We start from the raw sequence: 21,121 nt of genomic DNA, 5'->3' as shown, positions 1-21,121 counted from the left end.
TCAGAGTGTTAATTATTAACAAGCTCAACATTATAACATTGTTGTACATAATGCCGTTTGTGGTTACTTTAGATATTGTATTTTTTTTAAGTACTTTGTGATAACCTTTACTAAGCTTTAGCATTGAGGCCAATGCCGGTAGGTGGCCGAGTGATTATGTTGAGCAGAAGTCTGGTAAGATTAGTTATGTAGGAAATATATAGCCTAGGGAAACCTCTACTAGTAGAGTTTTTAGTACATGAAGGAGAAGTAGAAGAGAAGCGCAAACCAGGATGTTTGTGATACGACACTCGTAAAACGCAGAAAAGGGACCGAGTGAGACATAACGAAAATCGATGATGCAAACTGTTAGACATAAACTTTGACCCGGGAGCAAAGAATAACAAGTGGGTGGAGCTCTCTCTGGAATTGGTCCATAGTTCAGTTGGAACGATGGAAAGAATCAGTTAACTACTCACTGGACGCATAACTTGTGTCGGTTTAGACCCCGTTTATCCTGTGTCATTAAGACTTGTGTGATAGGAAAGTGAGATTGTGTGTGTTACAATAATAATTAAGAAAAAAAAAACGTGGTGTTTAACTTGCCCAGAATTCTAAAGGAAACCGAATTCACATATTTTCTCTATGTGATTTACCTCCTGAGACACCAACCGAGAAGATTGAGAATCGGCCAGTAAGCAGAAACAGTAGTCCAGAAGAACAGAGAAGTATTAGAAATAATAACCAAATAAGTTCCTACTAGAGATAGAAACTCAATGCTGTTTAAATAAAGAGTACCCCCATATAACATATAACAAATAATAACCAAAAATAAAAGGGAATGAAAAACATTGTAGAAGAAATGACCCAACTATTTTACGGCTATGCTAATGCATAAATCTTTACATTATGTTTATATGCAATATCATGAATACTAATAAGCATATTGATCTAAACCAACCTTGTTACAATTACCCTACACTTGAAAAACTTGCCCTGCTGTCTAAGATTTTGCCCAGATTACCCTACGCGTAGGGTAATCTGTTAAAGGAGCTGCTATGATTGAAGAGTAACATATGTACTTACGATTGTAATACCCACTACAGTGCAAAAGTGCTGTATCCCCCTTACGTTAATAGGTGCCGGAAAGTTATGAATAGCCGACACCTTACCATGGACTACATTAAGACCTTGACTAGACATATAAAACCTAAATAAACATGTTTGGTTTTTAAAACGCACATGTAGATATTTTACTCTGAGATTATTTGTCTTAGTCTCTATAGCACTAGCTCTAGTTTATGTGAATGTACTTCAAAGGTATTAGAAAAGATTACAAGACCAACCATATAGGCATGTAGGGTATCCCCTAAAAGTCTTCAAACACTATATTGTAATTGGGGTGCAACGTAAGCCGGAGGCATACATAAAAGTTGATAATGTCCCCTGAGTGTGCTGAAGGCGATGTATGAGGTACCTCACGTAGCTAATGGTATCTGGTGAAAGCCTTTAAGTAAGTCCAAGCTGGTGAAAAATTTATTCTGACCTAACATGGAACTGGAAAACGATCGGGAATCGTTTCCTCGTTTAAGCGACAGAAATCTACGCCGATACGCCAAGTCCGATCGTTTTTGGCATGAAGTTTAAGGGAAAAATTATATGGGCTATTTGATTTCCTAATGACTCCTATTACTAACATTTTTTCAACTTCGTCATTTACCTCTATTTTGAAATTTCATTGGGAGTCTATACGAAGCTGCGTATATAGCTTTATGCTTGTCCTTAGACCGTATTTTGTGTTCAATGACATTTGTTTTCCCCCAGAGATCACTCGCCAGTGGAGAAACATCCTGGTATTCAGATAAAAGATTAAAAAAAATTCTGCTGAATCACCTCTGCTTGAATGACTTTATGGATATTACTTAAGATAGAGTATAAGAGAGATTCAGCTACGACTGGTTGGGCGTGATTAAAAATTAGCAACAATAAAAAATGCGATATTTTTAACTTCCATATCCACGATATGTATAGGTTTTGTGGATCACTAGATTTAACTTGTTGCTGCGAGTCAACCGTGTATAGGGCTTTGTTCGCAGAAATCATTATATTTCAGAGTGTCGGGAAGGATTAAAATTTCAGATCCCAGCAAAGTCTTTTTACACGCTCTAAGACATTCGAGGGTGCATGCGTCTCGAGATTTTGCGTGCAAACTGCAACTGCGGGTGTGGGAGAATTCTGTTGTGTCGCTTGACAATATCACGATTTATGAGACAAGTGATTGGTTCCTCTATATAAGTTATTATTTAATTAACTGTCTCTTTCTGTTCAAAACGGATTTTAATGTGTTAGAAGGTTTATAGAATTTTCCTTTGATAAACACACCTTATTTGGCAGGAGGTAAGATAATGTTTTGTATACCCATAGATGCATATCTTACAATTACACTAAATATAGTTCAATGTTTTTTATAACTATAGAGGTATCTGTAAGCGCTCGCTTATCCGGACTTCTCAATAGGGAAGTTTGAACAACAAATGGTGAGTCCGTAAATACAGATATTACGTGGACTAAAGGAATAAAAACAAGATATTCTAATTTTTACAGCGCGTACAGTCGGGCTTAATCCACCACTACTTATAATAACTTATTGTATTAAAATTACGAGAACCTGCTCTGATTACTTGATACAATCGTGTGGTTCATAGGAAAATTCCTTTTTAATTCAAAAAGGTATTGGCATAAATGACCCAACATCGTTCTCCCTGCTCTGCTAGAGTCGCTTATTGTGGAATGTGCTTTGCTTTGAACACTCGGCAGATTTGACTGACCCTGACCGTTTGACTAGATGACACAGTAACCAAGTTTGCTTAAGCACGATTTGTTTGTTTCTGATTTTTAGGGCTACTGTTTACCTATTATGATTCTTCTCTTTATTATCATCGACAATGTATTGTGTGTTTTTAACATTCTGTTGTTGTTGGTTACGTATAAAGCAACGAACGTAAGAATGACTTGAACTATAAAGAATTGAGCGATTATTATTAAAACAAGTTATCTATTGCGTTATTATTAACTATATGTACTTGCTGTGGTTTTACTTTCATTCTGTGCTAAAATTTGAAATATGTTTTGTTTATTTGTTTATATGAATGTTAAGTATGTTAACCTAATGAAAGTTTTTACGGACATGTTATTCCTTGCAATCCAACCATATTTTTTAAAGTTAAGTTGAGTCATTGAGGTTCGATTTTTTACGCAGATAACTCAAAAAACTCAAGGCTAAAACTGCGATCGGGACCTTGCACAGGAGCCTTTATTGTCCTGACCCGAAATAATGTTACCTCTAATTTATCCAGATTTGTACGGGTGTTCCACTTGTTTTTGTGTATTTTCTAATCACTACGGTGCCTAACGACCCTATCCATGCATCTGTATAAATACAGACGTCCACTGCATAAACGCATATTCAATGTTTAATATGATTTGTTACGTACAGAATTAATAGTCACCCAAAATGATAAAATTAACACAGTATATGATTATGATATTTCAGGAGAATTTCTGGAAACAGAAACTCAAAGATAAAAACTCGCAGTAGCGAAGTCTCAATGATGTAGATAATTTCTGTAAAAAAAGTAAGATTAAGAATGTCTCGTAACTTCAGCCACAGGAATAACAAAAATTCGACCTGCAAAGGAAACGCTCAAAGTTACTCCAAATGAATAAAAAGGATTGTACTTAGCTTGATTTTGTAGGAAGTCACGGCGTTTCGATACGGCCTTGGCCCTCCTTCTCTGTTTAGCGGATGACCTGGTTTTGGCTTGAGTTTCCCCTGTGCGCGTTGTTCGTTTGTTGGATGATTCGAGTCCTTGAAGATCCGATGCTGCAGATGCGTCCGGTTTATTTCTTGAAGTGCTGGAAACTCTCAATTAACGATGATGTTTTCTTGAATGATTCTATACTCTATCGGCTCCTACATGGTGATTTGGGTGTGGTTTCCTCCGTTGCCGGCACTGCCACATCAAATATTCCAACTCAATGTTTTATGGAATATGAAGGCAGCATAAGTTATACAACACAAATATAATTGGCTGTTGATTAATTTTGGCAATTATTAAAAGCCCTCGTAATTTTCTAGCATTTTACAACAATAAAACAACAAGTTTATTCTTAAACGTGGCAAAAAAATTTCCAGCGCTGCCAGTTCTTCTCTCAGGTGTTAAGCTGACCTCAGGGCATAAAGATGTCAAACAGCCCGCGACCTCACAAGGGAAGCTCGTCAAAACACTCTCTGTCACTGACTCATTAAGGAGTCGGTCGCCTTACAAACAACATGGAAGGAAGTCCTCGTTCTCGCATTAATCTTCATCCACAGGCTCGAGAAATCGTTCATAGGATCGTTAAGTACTTTACCAAAGAAGAGGCAAACCATGGACCCTTGGTGGATGCCAGAAAAACACTGCAATGCGCCTCAGAAGCAACAATGATCCCTGAGAGAACAATCAGCAGGATTTGCAAAGAGGAATTAGGCTAAAATGCATGATATCTAATGTGTATTTCAATTAAATCATCAATTCTTTTCCTTCATTTGTAATGTAAATATTCATTAATTCTTTTCATTCATTCTAAATGTAAATGTTTATTCAGCTCCCAAAATTAATTTACTTATATAAATTAATTATGTTAAAGTTTTATATAAATAACATGAGCAGTAATAAATCTATATATAGTCCTGGCATTCTTGTGTATTATATCAATATGACCATGCATGACCCAAATAATCATATATTTGTTTTGATAAAACCTTATGAAGACTATAAACATAAATAGATTATTTTTCCATCGAATATGGCATTCACGCAAAGGTATCTTGGTCATTAACGATAAAAAAACTGATACAAAAACAAAGAAAAAACAATGAAAAATTCCGAGTAAATGGCAAAGCTGGAACTAAGTCTGTAAAGAAAAGAAGATATAAGAATAGAAAAATGTTATGAATACTTACTGGAAAGAATCGGAGGGCCATATTATGAATGGATAATAAATTAAACAGCTTCCGATAATCTTATTTGTGTAACCTATGTACATTTATGCTGCGTTCTCTTATCTGTCTACTCTACATGCACAATCCTTTCAATGTCAATAGCTCTCTCTCTCTCTCTCTCTCTCTCTCTCTCTCTCTCTCTATATATATATATATATATATATATATATATATATATATATATATATATATATAAATAGCAGTAAATTGACACAAAAACTAGTAAATTAAAAGTGCAGAACTCCAGTAGCTTGTGATAATCACAAGAAAGGTCCAAAAAGAGATTTAATTAGGCCTATATGAAAAAGGGAGACCTGGAAGAATGGAAATATTTTTGAAGGAGGGTCGAGGCAATAGGGCACACCCAGAAGTATACTGCTCCCAGGAGACATTAACAAACGCCAAGGAGGTTAACCACTCCTTGACGGACGCACGGATTAAAAGGGGTAAATGGGAAGGGTAGGCCTTTAAAAACTCGAGAGAAGTACGTTTGGCAACGTGGGGGACCCGCCCAAACCGCCTTGAAGGAGCCGATAGGGTATAATGAGAGACATCTCGAAGCTTGCGTTGCCGTAGGAAGCAGACACGTCAGGTTTGTTTCTTGAAGATATGCACTGCTGAAGTCGCTCACTAAGCGATGATACTAAGTTGCTTGAAGAATCTCTTGCTTTCGTCGTCGTTGACTTCTGATATGATACATTATTCATTATTCTGGTTATTCTTCGGAAGACGTTGAAGAGTTTTGTAGCTGCCACCAATTTTAGGGCTGTTGCCTTGTATAATAAGGCGCCCTGTGAGGTTATGTTAGACTTGCGATAATCTTACGCTAAGTAGGTTGGTTCTGACTTCCATACTCATTGGAGTGTCTTGGGGTTTGATGATAACTTACGAAGCCCATATCTTCTTTGGGTATGACGACGGAGATGTGTTAAACTCATGATGATAGTTATAACTTCATTCGATCTCTTTCTGATATGAGGTTCTAGTTGAAACACTGAGTACAAAAATACATCTATTCTTCTGAGATTACAAGATGAAATTGTACAAGTCTGCCAATGATGATGGCTGATTGAATTCTACATGATGAAACTCAGATAAAAATGTACAGGTCTTCTAATGACAGTGGCTTGATTGATTCTCTTCTACAATCTGGTTTACAAATCATAAAGGAAGCAGACAGTAGCTCGAACATACGAACATACACACAGATGACATAGATTACAAATCACGTGGGCCGTTTGAATTATAGGTCACGGTGGTCGCCTCAAGCAAGATACTTGGGCTATAGTTTATAAACAAATGAATGACCACAGGTGACGGCACTAGACACTGACTGAATATACACGTTATCTTAGCCTACTTTATCGTATCTGGTCTGATCACATTCCTGCAAGCAATCTGGTTGACCTCTTGGGTCACTGGTTTTAATTAATCATAGTTTTAGTTTTTTATATATATATGGAATAACATTCCATATTTTTATTATGTAACACTTACACATGGATAGTGGCTCAAAAACTTCAAGGCCCTACACCCACGAATAGCAGAACAACTCCAGCTTTGTATAACAAATCACCATGCACCCAAATGGATGACCACAGGAAGAACATCCTTAGTACAGAAAGACAAGAGTAAGGGAAACATAGCCAGTAACTACAGGCCTATCACCTGCCTACCAATAATGTGGAAGTTACTAACAGGTATCATTAGTGAAAGGCTATACAACTACCTAGAGGATACAAACAACATCCTCCGCCAACAGAGAGGTTGCAGAAGGAAGTGTACGGGCACAAAAGACCAGCTCCTGATAGGCAAATTAGTAATGAAGAACAGTAGGAGAAGGAAAACCAACCTAAGCATATCATGGATCGACTACAAGAAAACCTTCGACAGGATACCAACACACATGGCTAATAGAATCCTTGAACATATATGGGGGAGAGGAAAGCACCACCATCCTCCTCAAAATTACAATGGGCAACTGGAACACCGTATTTACAAGCTCTGGGATAAGACTATGAGAGGTTAACATCAGGAGTGGGATCTTTCAAGATGATTCACTGTCCCCACTACTCTTCGTAGTAGCCATGATTCACATGGCAAAAGTACTAAGGAAGACGGACCCAAGCACGACTTCAGTGAGAGTTTCTGCGACTCGTGCAAAGTGCATAGGCGCGCCGCTTCCTGGTCCAGATGCCGCAAGAAAGCAGCAACGGTTACTGCCATTACAATGAAAGGGACGGACAATCCTCCAGTTCTAGTAGGCTCTCCAGCACAGAGCCCTAAATTTGATGTACCTCCCAGAGGTCGCTATCTTGCCCACCAGGTCCGAGCTTTCAATGACACTGGTGCCCAGATATCCATCATTCGCAAGGATGAGATTCCTTACGCAGCTCCGGTTGACAGGCACCAATCCGTCATGTATAAATGTGCCTAAATTTGTTTCCCTAAACTGTTAATTACAACAAGACAACAGAACTCGTTAACGTCATTGTGAATGTTAACATTAAAGAACTTTTTTTTTAATGAAAGGGAAAAAACATAACCCCTTTAGAGAGGGTGGCCCTTGAGAATGCTGAGCCTTCAGTCACTGCCACTCTTTAGACCTATAGCTGTTGATTCAAGAGTTATTTAACATGGACGAATATGAGTATCATATAGGTATCCGTGTCAGTGACCTTGGTAATTGCAATGCCAGATTTGTACAATCATTCGGTATATAATAATAAATAATAATAATAATAATATAATAAAATAATAATAAATAATAATAATAATATAATAAATAATAATAATAATAATATAATAATAATAGTCACATTTTACAGTCACATTTTCAGTGTGTATGAAGCAAATTTCGTAAAGCAACTGAGCATTTATTAGTTTTTTTAGGAAGGTGGCCTCCAGTTTCTCATATATCTATTTTTTATAAGCATACACACTTGCGATAAATATTTACTCTATATATATATATATATATATATATATATATATATATATATATATATATATATATATCATATATATATTTGGTGAAAGCAGCAAGATGGTTTTGGAAAGCTCATTCTCAGACTAGGAAAGAAGAGCACGGGTCCAGAACCACCACATCTTATTTCCTTTGAGTTTCGTTGTTTCTTCATAATAACATTTTCAAGCCTAAAAGGGGCATTGCAATATTTTAATTGTTAAAAGATCATACAATCATTATTGGCTGACAAAGCTGAGTAAAGGTGACAACAGAGAGAACTGATAAAATCTTTAGAATGATTTACATGAGAGAATGAGAGAGGGACAATGGATGCATTTTACTTAGAAGTCAGTCGTTGATATCTTATTTTTTCCAAGAAATTTTAATATTTCTACAACAGATGTTTTTCCCAATTTTTATATTTCTCATTTTGGTTATCTAAATCTTCACTCACTATTATTATTATTTCGTTGTTTTTCATTGGGGCTAGGGAAGGGGGTTAAGTACCCAGGTGACCGGCCCCTGGATCCGTCAGTGTTCCAGGCCAATGCCCCCAAAGGCCACGCCTCCTTTTTACGGCCACCAGTACAATCGCTGACGCTACTTTCTCTTTGCACTTGAACTTGAACTAAGGAAGTGGCAGTGACCCAGGGATGCCAGATTTCCACACTAGGAAATCCACACTCGCTCTCAGACAGTTGCCAGTTATGCAATATATTCGACTTTATCGAACTCCGAGGAATGTATAACTTGTTTATCTTGTAGTGCTCAAAACTTAGCGGTATGAATTTCCAACCAGTAGCTTTTTCTTTTCTTTTTTAAAACTGGTAAATAAGGATAGACACTGACCCTTTCCGTTTTTGGCTCATATTGTTTAAACATTTAGTTAGATTTTTATTCTAGTGTTTTTTTTTTCATGAGAGGGTAAAAGAAGCAAAACTTCTCAACAACAGTCGGTACTCCTTTCATTTGATGATGAAAAACTGCAATGAAACTTATTTAATTTGACGATGAAAAAAGTAACATAGGTGTGTTACAACAAGTTTATATATATAAGGCATCTTAATAATATCATCGTAATGAAATATAACGATAAATCTATAATGATGTTCAATCCGGCATTATTCCCATAAATATAATGAGTAGACCTATATCTTGGGCCGACTAACACTGTTGCTTATATGCAACAAGTGAACTTGAAAAAGTAATCATTATATTACATAATTACAATCACTTTCTTAAAGAATTGAAGCTGCAAATGTAATAGTAAGCACCAGTGGTACAACTTTGTTTTATTTTTTAGAGTAAAATAAACTGGCAATATATCCTGGACCTTGGCTAATGTACTGAACCATTTAATTTTACATGAGGATTTAATTACCATTGCATTATACAATTTCTCACTTTTATCGTTGTTATGCACATAGTCATTCATTTAGGGCAATATCAACTAACAATGAAATCATAAGCGCTACCATCTATACTGGTAAACTTGGCCTATGATTTTTGCTAAGGTCCTACGTTATACGAATTACAGTTATGAAATCATTAAAGCCCGTTCTTTTCAAAAGTTTATGTCACCGTAGTTGTAGAATAACCAAACTGATTATACAGGCACATTAATCATTTTCACATGAAAAAATTGCAATGTGTATTGTAAAGCTGTAAGTGCTTCGCTGAAAAATAATTTGCTACCAAATGGCAGTATGAATCTATGTGTACACACACACACACACACACACGCTCACTCACTCAATTTAAATCATACACATTTATGTATAAACAGATATTATCTCTTGTACCTTTATGCATGCTATAAAATATATACATATATTTGTATTCCTGTATTTAGATTTCTATATTCATTTTCATTCCTGTATGTAATTTTGTAATTCTTATCTAAAACCAACATGTAACATATTAAATTTTAAACATACATTTAAGGAAACTCTAGCACACGGCATTGTATTTTGAATATTTATTTAACCACCGTTTAAACTTTCACTCTTATTGTCACAGTACATATGTCCTTATGTTCTTTGTATCCAAAACAACGCCCTTAAGCTGTTAATCCCTAAACTAACCAGTACCCATACCTCAAGGTCATACCTCCCACACGATGAAATAAATAGGCCGAAAGGTCAGATTGTAAGTCAGTAGTCGCTTGATAATGCCATAAGGCGAAACAGCTGTCGTGACAAAATTCAAAAAATAAAAATGGAAGAAGGAAGTCTGCGTATTTTTCACCAGAAATTGACGAACGAGAATCGGAAAAAACTTCGTCGGTATGAAGATACCTACAAGAAACTTATTGATGCCACTAAAGCAATTGCTTTTAACGAAAATTGTATTAGAGAAAAACTATGCCCTAAAAGTCTATATATATATATATATATATATATATATATATATATATATATATATTATATATATATATATATATCTCTATATAAAATATATCTATATATATATATATATATATATATAATAAATATATCGTATATATATATATAATATATTATATATATATATATATATATATATATATATATATATATGCATGATGTATGTATGTATGTATTTTTATTTTATGTATATAATACATTAAATATAGTGTCTGTGAAATACAAAGAACAAACTTAAGGCAAATTCGAGTTCGAAGACAATTAAAAGCTCTCGGCAACTCCAGTCAGAGAGAGAGAGAGAGAGAGAGAGAGAGAGAGAGAGAGAGGACGATTCGAAGGTAGATTGCATGCCACTGCTTCCAGACGCCACTCCCTCCTTTTCACAGCCACCAATCGCAGAAGCTACGTCACCTCTTTGCCCTTGAACGTGGTGAGGCGCTTAGTGTGAGAAAGTGAGACCACTCCATTCCAGACTGTCTTCCTCAGTGCAGCCACGACATCAGAAGATTCCTACAATCGAGAAGAAGCGTCTGGACATTATTCCTCTTCTCCACTAAGGTAAGGACGACAACAGGGCCTTTTAAGATTAGTGAAAGCCACTCATCCACGAAAACCCTACTTTGTAATGGAAGATGTGCTTCGAAGGATGTCGTGTGCACGCAGTTATCACCAGGTTGTTATATTCGATTTGTGTAGCGTTTGCAACGTTATCCTCAAAATCAAGTGGTGCAGAAGTGTTCGTTTTAGTAAACCATGTAGGGAGGGATAATCCTGAATGCATATGACGTTATGATAAAGTGTATCAGAAGGTAAATGATCTAGGAAAATTGTGATGCATTTGCATATTTGCGCCACACCGCAAGGCGAATTTTTTTCTCCTGGTTCCTGGTGGACTAGACTTACCGGTTCTTGAAGATGTGGAAGATACGTGTAAGACGTTAGGTCTTAATTTCTGACGGGCCATTAATAGGCCGAGAAATGTGAATCCATGGTTGCTGAACTATCTTCTTTTATCTAACATTACGATAAACATCGCAATAAGATGATTATAACAATTTCCTCGCTCCATCTGTCTCTCTCTCTCTCTCAGGTTCTTCCCAGTTGCTCATCGAACATAATGAGGTTCCTTCAAGTAAGCCTCGTGGCTCTGCTTTCCCTTGTCCTACTGGAAGAAGATGTTGCTGGTATGAAAAAAGTGTCTTTCTTAAGCATTCTTCATGTGTATATTAATTATTTCATGCACGTGATATGTTGCAAACGAATGTCAGCTTTGTGTTCATACCATTATGATGTGATATCCAATTTAGCGCCATTTTAGTAACGTAATTCCAGCTACAGTAATCGCATTCATGCAGCTTATATGGTAAACTACAGTAAAGAAATGATTGCTTAAAATGTTACTGGAGAAGTACGGTTTTCACTTTCAAAATTCGACTTCTCTCACCAACAGTAAACTCAGAAATATTTTCATCGAACATCCACGAAGACTACAGAAACATGACAGAAGAATTCTAAATTCTTCTTCTCTCCTTTTACCAACAGGAGGTGCAATCACAGCTCGCCTCAAACATCAATCTGGCGCTGGGGAGCCGTTACTAAGGCCAAGCTCCGACCCGCCACCCCTACCAGGACCTGAACCTGATCAAATATCAATCGTTCCCGAAGCGGCCTTCAATGAAGGGTCCCACGGCTGCATAGGCGTTTGTCAGCTTAGGGACAACTTCGACTCCTGCCTGCCAGATTCAAAGTGTTGTGAGGAGAAGTTCAAAGATAGCGAGTACTTGGACTGCGTGAGAGGCAACAAATAATGCAAAGCAATCCATTTGCTGTTGTCTCTGGTTCTGTTCAAGAGAGATCAGCTGGTAGTGTTGTACCTTACTTTCTTACTTAATCTGTCACTTTTTGTTAGGGTTGGCCAATATGACCAACTACCATTGCACTATAGGCTACTAAGGTACCATGTTGCCTTCTCGTGACTTCCTTTTTGACACATGACAAGACTAAGGCCACTTTCAACTTCCCTCTCTCATCCAGAATTGGTAATGTTTAAGTGTGTAGTCTATACTTTTTTTTTTTATCTGTCCATCCGTCTGTGGTGGTTGCGCATGGTAACACTGCGTCCCGGTCTTTAAATAGTTACGATATGTCTAAGTTTTAGTAATAAAAGGATACCTGGGTGTACATTTGCAACTGAAAAGTGTTTTAATAATTTACTGTATGCGAATTACACCGGTAACATTCGAAATACAATATTATTTAAAGCCCGGGACGCAGTGTTACCATGTGCAAACACCACAGGCGGATGGACAAATGGAAAAAACAGTATACATACTAAGGCAAAATCCTACAACATCGTACACAAAGGTTAATGCTGGGAAGGTGATTTAGTCTCTTATAAAGAAAACCCCAGTTTCAAATATAGAGTCATAATAACTGGCAACCCATCATAACCTTTGATTTCTGTTAACATTGTAACACACCCAACATACCTTTGCGCTTTCTCATTTTAATACTTGTGAAATTCTTCCAATAAATTGTATACTTTAAACCATGGTTTGCTTGGTCAGTGAAATCGAGTTTGGATTCACTTTTGTGTTCTTATAAAATGTATTTTCATCTCTTACATTTTAACTAAAGGCTTAGTCCTATGATAAAAAAAGTCACACTGTTTTCATGATAAAGAATTTTTCATTTTATTTTTTAATGCATAAAAGCTATTTTCTGTTGTATTTTCACCTGCATAACATTTTAACATTACATCGTTAAAATGTCACGGTTGTTAGGTGAAATAATTTCACAAAACATAAAATGTTTTTTTCTGAGCGTTGGAGTTTCCTCGTAAATTGTGTTCTACATAAGCGTAACATTACTTCCTTCATATATTTTAGTCTGTTTGATTTAGAATGCAATAAATGTGAGTGTTAAGTAACTCTCTATGTATGATTTATATCATCTTCCTTATAGCATCACGAAGAACATTGCTATTGCAAGCATAGTTGTAACTGACGTTGTTCATATTTTGAACAATTCAAAACCAGAGCATCATAGCTAAAACCAACATAGGACCCATGTCACTGCTGCTGTGTTACCAACGCTCCCCCCCTCCCCCAAACCTACATCAAGCCAGGAAAGGTCCCAAGCCTTCCCACGTGTTCCCTTTCACAGTAGGATATAAAAAGGGGTTCAAATATTTCTTAAAATACTCATTTGCTAACGAACTTAACCTCAGAAAGGTTCAAAGTATACAATAAAACATAGGAAAATCACATTTTCTACCACCATAATGAGGTTATGGTTTTGAATATAAATTTACTAGTATTAGCTTAATGAGGCAATAGGCCTAACAAACAAATTGCTTAAAAAACTGGGCGAAAAGAAAGCATTGATAATAATATGTTTTATTCCAGCTCGGGGCCATATACATTGAGTATACAAGATACAGACAGTAACATACACAATCTAGATACATGAGATATGATAAAATAGAAAAAGAAAATGAATAATCGGCACTTATCCATAATATAGCTGAGGTAGCATAAAAGCTAGTAATCATCATACTGGTAATAACAGTAATAATATTGGTGAGAAAAAAAAATATGCATTGCGAGTAATAACAGTTGGTGCACATATTATATAACTCAAATTTCAACTAGAGACCTTAGGTGGTTACAGTAGTCAGGTCCAGAGGGCTTAATACATAAAATAAATGTAAATAAAACTTTAACTTGATAGGAATCACAGTAATAATGAAAAATTAAAATATCAGCAATAAATGTAATAATGACAAAAACTGCAGATGACATCTTGCCAATACAGAGATTAAGTCCTTTAGGGGACAAAGGCCTCATTTTCCCATCTTTCCCACAATTTAGATCTTCTTCTTGCTTCACTCCTTAGGATGCTTTGTATGAGCGAGTTGCTGTTGTTTCTCACTCGGGTTACCAGACTGGACATTGTTTGCCTAACAATGATTTTTAAATTGTCCAGGTGGTTTTTAATGAACATCTGTGTGGCGGAGTGGTAGCGGGGAGTGTTTGTGAGGCGTCTCAGAATGTCATTGTGCACAACAGTGATGCGTCTCATGGTCTCTCGGGTATAGTTCGTCCAGAGGGAACACCCATAGATACTGTAGCAGTACGAGCGGAATAGCAGCAGTTTCATGTCTCGGTGACAGAAGGCAAACCTCCTTGCAATCATGTTGCCAGCTGCACATAGTTTACGACGCCTCTGTTCAATGTCTGCCGTATCTTTTAGGTCGTCGGTGATAATGTGACCCAAATACGGAAATTCGTGCACAAATTCCAGCCGATGGTTTCCGAGGAAAATTTGAGGTTCTGCAATATGATTAAGCGATCTCGGGAGCAGCGACATGCACTGGGTCTTGGTTTTGTTGTAGATTATATCAAATTCCTTTGCATAATGGCGGCAGGTGTCGATGAGTCGTTGGAGACCTTGCACTGATGGGGAAATCAGAACCATATCGTCGGCGTAACAGAGGTTGTTTATAGTTGTTTCATTGACGGTGCATCCGATTGGGAGCGAGTTCAGTTTGACATTCAAGTCATCTGTGTACGTATTAAACAGGTAAGGAGAGAGAATGCCCCCTTGCCGGAGCCCGTTTAGGGAGCCGAAGGTGTAAGATAACACGTTACCCCATTTGACACAGAATTGCTGTGTGGAGAACCAGCAATGTAAAATGCCAATTAGGTACAGGGGGTGTGCCCCCTTTTTACCCCTTTTTGCAGCTTCAGGAAGAGCTTCAGGTAGTTTACTCTGTCAAATGCTTTTCTCACATCTACAAAACAAAGGAAAATGGAGAGGCTGATGATAGGTAGTAATTAAGCAATTCTTTCAGTATGTAGATGCAGGTGTCGGTTGAGGGTGGTTTGCTTTTAAGACCCGAACTGGTTGTCAGTGGTGTGTAGAAAGGGGAGAAGTCTAACTAGAAGAACAGACTCAAGTATCTTCGATGCGATCGTTGTGATTGCAATCGGCCGGTAGTTGCCAGGGTCAGCTGCATCCTTTAGCTTGTTTTTTTGATTAATGGTATCAAGTGAACTAAGAGTAGGGAGTCTGGAAGAAACCGTGAATTAATGCACGCATTGAATAGGGCAGCTAGCAAAATGTAAATTATTGGACGGCAGAGTTTGAAGGCCTCTGCAGGAAGACCATCACAGCCGGGCGATTTATTATTAGGTAGGCTGTTTATGGCATCGCTGATGTTACCTGGCGTAATACGGTCTGCAAAATGAAATTGAATGTTGTCAGTAAGGAGGTTATCTACATCCCTTCGGGAATCTTGATCATTTATGCAATTCAGGATATTGTTGAAGTGATCGCCCCACATACTTGCAATAGCTTCGTCTCCGACTGCTTCCCCTACTCTCTGTGATAGCTTTTTAGTTTTGGGATTTAAAGACTGGATATCTTTCCAAAGACGAGGATAATCACCAGATTCTAAGTTTCTAGACATTGCATCGGCTCTTAGTTGTTTTTCATTTAACCTGCAGTGCTTAAGAGCAAGTTTGAACTGCGCTCTCGCCTGTCTCATTAGCAATGCAGTGTGCCCTTCCCTGGGGCTCACCATTTTGCCTCCACAGTAAAAACTTTCTTGTGAGTATGTATACAGATCTTTAACCAAGTCATTCCATCCAGGTATATTACGAGAATTACCTTGACGAAATCTGTAGGCAGTCCTGCCCAAAGCAAGCAAAGCGGAGATTATGCTCGAATAGAATTCATTCAGATCCCTCTTGTGGTGGTCATTTCTACAATTTGTGTTAGTACAAAGTAAGGCGTCTGCCGGTTGAACTATTGACCGCAACCTGGTTTCCGTGGTCGCCCTAAAGTCTCTGGTTTTCTGTTGGTTTTTAAAATCCCAGTTTACCGCTGGTGGTCGATCAGTTAGGGGGTTCACGGTAGGGAGGGTTGGGGTACTGAATGACACCTGTAATGGGATGTGATCGTAGCCCGTTGCAAGATCATAGCGAATATTGCAGGTCATAATAGAATCATGAAGTTTGTGGAGATGTGATGCAGTGGTCCAGCCAGGAAGTTGTAATAGCGTTCCGCTCTAATATTATGTACATATGAATAAGAGGAGGGAGGGAGGAGCATTACATCGCTAATTTGGAGAGCATGATTTTGACAGAAGCGAGTAAGTTCATTATAAAATTGTTTTGTGGGGTGAGAATTAAGGTCCCCGATTATACAAATATGATCAGCAGGAGAATCATGAATAATACTGTGTAATTCCCCTAGGATCATGCAGTAATGATCAAAATTATTGTTATTTTCCCATGGCATATAAACATTAATAATTAGGATAATCGAGTTCCCTACTGTCACTTGAAGCCCCAGCAATCTGTCACTCCTGTAGGTCATCACCTTTATCGTATTGTCTAACGATTTGTGCCACAGGAAAGAAAGGCCTCCTTTCGGGCGACCGGCTAGGATTTGATCTGTAACTTGCATCGATGAAGTCGAGAAGGTTCTGTAGTCTTCATGAATTGAATCGCATATGGCAAGGTCATGTGGCCAGAGGAGCGTTTCTTGCAGTGCAATAATGCCGTTGAAGTTTTTGCAGAACATGTTTAGAAGAGGAATGTTCCGCTTGAGGCCAAAGATATTCCAAGAGATTATGTTTAATGTATCCATGGCTACTCACGAAGATGGGAGATGAATGCGCTGATCATTTGGGTGGATGGGGGGTTAGCCAGGGGGAGTGGGCAGTCACTCGCCGTGGGGGGTTGACTGGCACTTGCAGTGGAAATGACCCTGGTTGGAGTGTCAGTAAGTTCCCCTGGGGGTGGTTGATCCCGGATTAGTTTGTATCTTGAAACTAATATATTAGGACCGAAATTCTCGCCTTTAAGAACGTCGAGGTGTTGAAATAGGCAGGTAATCCTGTAAGCCACTTTATGTTTAATCCTGCATGGGAGTTCGTGAGAGATGAGTGGGTCAGAGCCAGTGAGAAACTTGACTCTCTCCACTATGGCATCCAGCATCACCGATGAGCGTAGATTGTGAATTACTACGTGGCATCTCTTCTCAGGTGTCGGTCGAGGTGAAACACGAATGTTGGGCTCCGGTCCAGCGGCCAAACAGGAGGTTCTTCTCTTCTTTCTGCTTGTTTGTATCTGCCAGCCGCCAGACCCCTCATGATCAGTTTCATCTGCATCTACGATGGGGGGTTGGGGGGGAGAGATAGGGTGGGGAGGATTACGAGGGCTAGTAATCATCACCGGGGATATATCTTCCACCGGAGGCACTGGGGAGGGAGAAGAGGTTTGGGGGTCAACAGTCCCCTCGGAACGGGGCACTTCCATGTTGCTGGGAGGCGAGGAAAAACTGGATGCCGCATTCGTAGTAGTCTGGTGGCTATCTGTGCGGATTGGTCTATCGATCCCTGCACTCCGTTTGATCGCATCCCAGATCCGTGTGAGGTTATTTGATTCCACCTTTTTAAGGCTGATTATGGATTCCTGTAGTCCTTTGATCACGTCCCAGATTCTTGATAAATTATCATTTGTCTCCTTAATTTTTTCAGAGTTTTTTCCAATTATTTCTGAGAGAGATTTTGCTGTTTTGAAGGCATTTTCTGCAGTGTGGTACACCGCAGGTAGGCTTAGGTCAGCAGGGCCCTTTGGAGGCAGGTTGTAAGGGTCATCGGCGTATATTTCCACCGAGCAGGTCCTTAGCCACTTAGTGATTATAACGATATTTTTTTGTGAGAGGACAAGTTCTTCGCGGATCGCTCCTTGAGAATGCTCTCTGGTATCAGATCTTTGCATTTCGTATATGCAACGTTGATTTCCTCATCGGAGAAGGCATCGCTGACAGATTGTATAGCGGACTCGACGTCGGAACGGTTCGATTGGTATTGAATAAAGAAAAGACAATTGTTCGCGAGTACGGAACTTGTGTGTGGGGCACAGGCACAGGTCGGTGCCAGGGTCATTTGCGCAACGGTTGGAGGTTGGTCGGGTGACATTCTTGCGGTAAGGGAGGGGTCAAGCACTAACACATACACTGCATTCTTTTACCCATTTCCCAGGACCAATAGGCCTCGAGAAGCTGTGATTTGAAAGATTTCTAAGGCACTGATTGGAGCAGAAAGAATGTTAGAATATCTGCCGTTGCACAACACTCTCCGGCTTACACGCCGGGTATTACGTGGAGACACTATTAACACATTGCTTACTATAAGAGGTATAGTCACCAATGGCAAAAAACCCTTCTTTTCTGTGAAGAAACGCGAGGGAGACCTCCAACACGTCCGCACCCCACACAATAAAAAAAAAAAAAAAAAAACAAAAAAAAAAAAAAAAAAAAAAAACAATGATGAAGATGACGGCAATACTAATGATGAGGCTACACAGGTTACGAATCATTAATACTTAGCCCTGTGCCTTAATTGGGTCTACAGGCTACAGCCACTTGCACAATGAGGCGGCCCTTAACGGTGATGATCCTCCTACAATCAACGCTGTTTATTTTCCCTTTCTTACTCCATTTACAATACTAATGCGCTGCAAATTACAAGAAGAGACCTGATAACGCCACACTGCACATAGTATTTCTACGTGTTCATATATCCCGTAGAATCAAATATTTAAGATCAGAATATGTTTATAGGAATGTAATATTAGATCTAAAATCTTGCTACACCTACTAACCATAAAAACATACTTCGCATAGCCTACCGCAGCTTAGGTGGTCTTGCCTTGTATGCGTTGGGTGGCTCTCAAGAAGTGAGCCGTCTTTACTCGTAATATGTAAGTAATAATTATTTTTAGAATTTTACAGACATATTCATTAACTACTTAAATTCATAAATAAGTGGAAGACAAGATTCCTTACAACACCATTTTTTCTTTTCTCAGGATTTTTTAGGGAAGATACCCACCGGTATAAGATGAGGTTCATAAGTCTGACCTTTTAGGTTCTGCTTTCCTTGGTGTAGTTCAGAGAAAAAGCTTTAGGAACGTCTGCTGAACAGCCAATTACTGTAGATGTCCTAGGTATGTGCTCGCCATATGTTTCATGCCACAATGTACTTGTTATATTTCACCACTCAGTACCGTTCTCTCGATTATGTAGGTTTTCAGAACACCAGTGTATCTGGATCATGTATGAATTAAACTATTAAAGCAGAAGTTTGTGTAATAAAAGTGTTACATCTTCAGAAACACGCGTCAAGCATCAGAATAGTGATCAGGCAAGATTGATTGTTGCAGAGATCTTCTTTAGTCACGAGTGCATCAAAGATTGTCAGGAAAGATCTGAACGTGGTTCCTGTGAGGTGGACACAGACTGCTGTGCTCGGGAGTTTAAAGGAGACTCTTACCTGTCTTGTCTTTCCAGTTAAAGAACGATCAGACAGATTGCTGACAGTCGCTTAACTTCACTTGACTAAGGAGTCTTTAGGCTGATACAGAAAGTACTCTTGGGGTTCAGGTTATATATTAAAAGCCTTAATATATGTACCATAGTGACAGGTAATATTTATTGTAATTTTCATCTTGGTACCATAGTTTCAAGCAATTTTGCAATGTGCTCTTTTTTTCATGTTGGTACAATAGTTTCACATCCTAATTTAATGTAATCCTCACATTGGTAACGTAGTCCCAAATTCTGTTCATATTGTAATTTTCATGTCAGTACCACATTTATCTTATATGCCCAATAATTAACAAAGATTCCGATTTAGTTTATAGTGTGTGTAACTTTTGCTTCACTTTCGGTATCCAGTTTAATAACTGATTTTGTGCCACGACTCTGATCATTTAAAATTTCAAGCTTCATATTGGGACGTCAGTCACATTCAGTAATCTTCATTAATTTATACCCCAGTTCCTCAGTAGCGACGTGAAGTTAATTTTGACATTGGCATCATTAGCCCTGTAAGGCAGTTTAGTCTATTGTTTTGATATCATTAAAACGTGGTTTAACACTTAGTTTTATTCTACTAAACCTGTTTTATGCTTATGATTTAATAAAATTTAATAGCCTATCTTGCAAAGAACACAAATTGCAGGAAACTGATCAACCAATCCGCTTGATCTCTGATCAAGAGGCTTAGCTGTGCAAGAACACTTCCTGATAATAACCAACAACAGTATTAAGAAACAAATACCTGTCTTGTCCTTTTCTACTGACTGTGCAGACCTCTGGCACACTGCAAGTATTCATTGTCTTTGAATCTTTCTTTGCAACACTGGTTATCCATCAGGCAGGAGCCGAAGTCATCCTTGATCCTACAAGTACCGATGCAGCTGTGGGACGGAAGACCAAAGGCGTCTCGCAGAGAGAGAGGGTTTAGAACTTCCTGTAGGCAAAAGAAGAAGCAGGTTAATTGATTAATTTCAGAATGCCATAAAAACTCAAGGTGAGTCTCATGACATTAACATTATGAAAAGAAAGAACCGCTTCACAGTAATGTAGTCATGGAAATTCACCAAAAAAAAAAAAAAAAAAAAAAGTCAGTACGAACTTTCCTCTGTATAAAAATCTAACGGTGCACTAAACTTGCAAGCAAGATTTCTTTCATTGTGCAAGAATGACATCACAGTGGTTATTACCAAAAATCAGAAATGACTTTACCGTCAATATCTCTTTAAAGCGCAAAAATGCCATTGCTATAAGCATCCTCATAAACACTGAAACTAATTTTGAATCATTTTACAGTGTGGCTGTGTGCATATCGGGTGTATGCAATAATAT

The 21,121-nt window shown here is 38.2% G+C and overlaps 2 long non-coding RNA genes across 2 annotated transcripts in view; both read left to right on the top strand.

The window, feature by feature from the left end:
- Positions 1–20,329, top strand: part of LOC135203796 (uncharacterized) — a 67,429-nt gene extending 47,100 nt beyond the window's left edge. Inside the window, exon 3 of the long non-coding RNA XR_010312027.1 lies at positions 19,585–20,329. This is a non-coding gene — a long non-coding RNA (uncharacterized LOC135203796). The remainder of the gene's footprint in view (positions 1–19,584) is intronic.
- Positions 10,891–13,326, top strand: LOC135203797 (uncharacterized). The gene is made up of 3 exons (XR_010312029.1): positions 10,891–10,954; positions 11,487–11,580; positions 11,939–13,326. It is a non-coding gene; the product is annotated as an uncharacterized LOC135203797 (long non-coding RNA).
- Positions 20,330–21,121: the final 792 nt, after the last annotated feature.

This window comes from Macrobrachium nipponense, chromosome 36 (genome assembly GCF_015104395.2).
Source record: "Macrobrachium nipponense isolate FS-2020 chromosome 36, ASM1510439v2, whole genome shotgun sequence".
Lineage (NCBI taxonomy): Eukaryota > Metazoa > Arthropoda > Malacostraca > Decapoda > Palaemonidae > Macrobrachium > Macrobrachium nipponense.
Note: the sequence above shows the minus strand (reverse complement) of the source record. Positions and strands in the feature narration are given on the sequence as shown.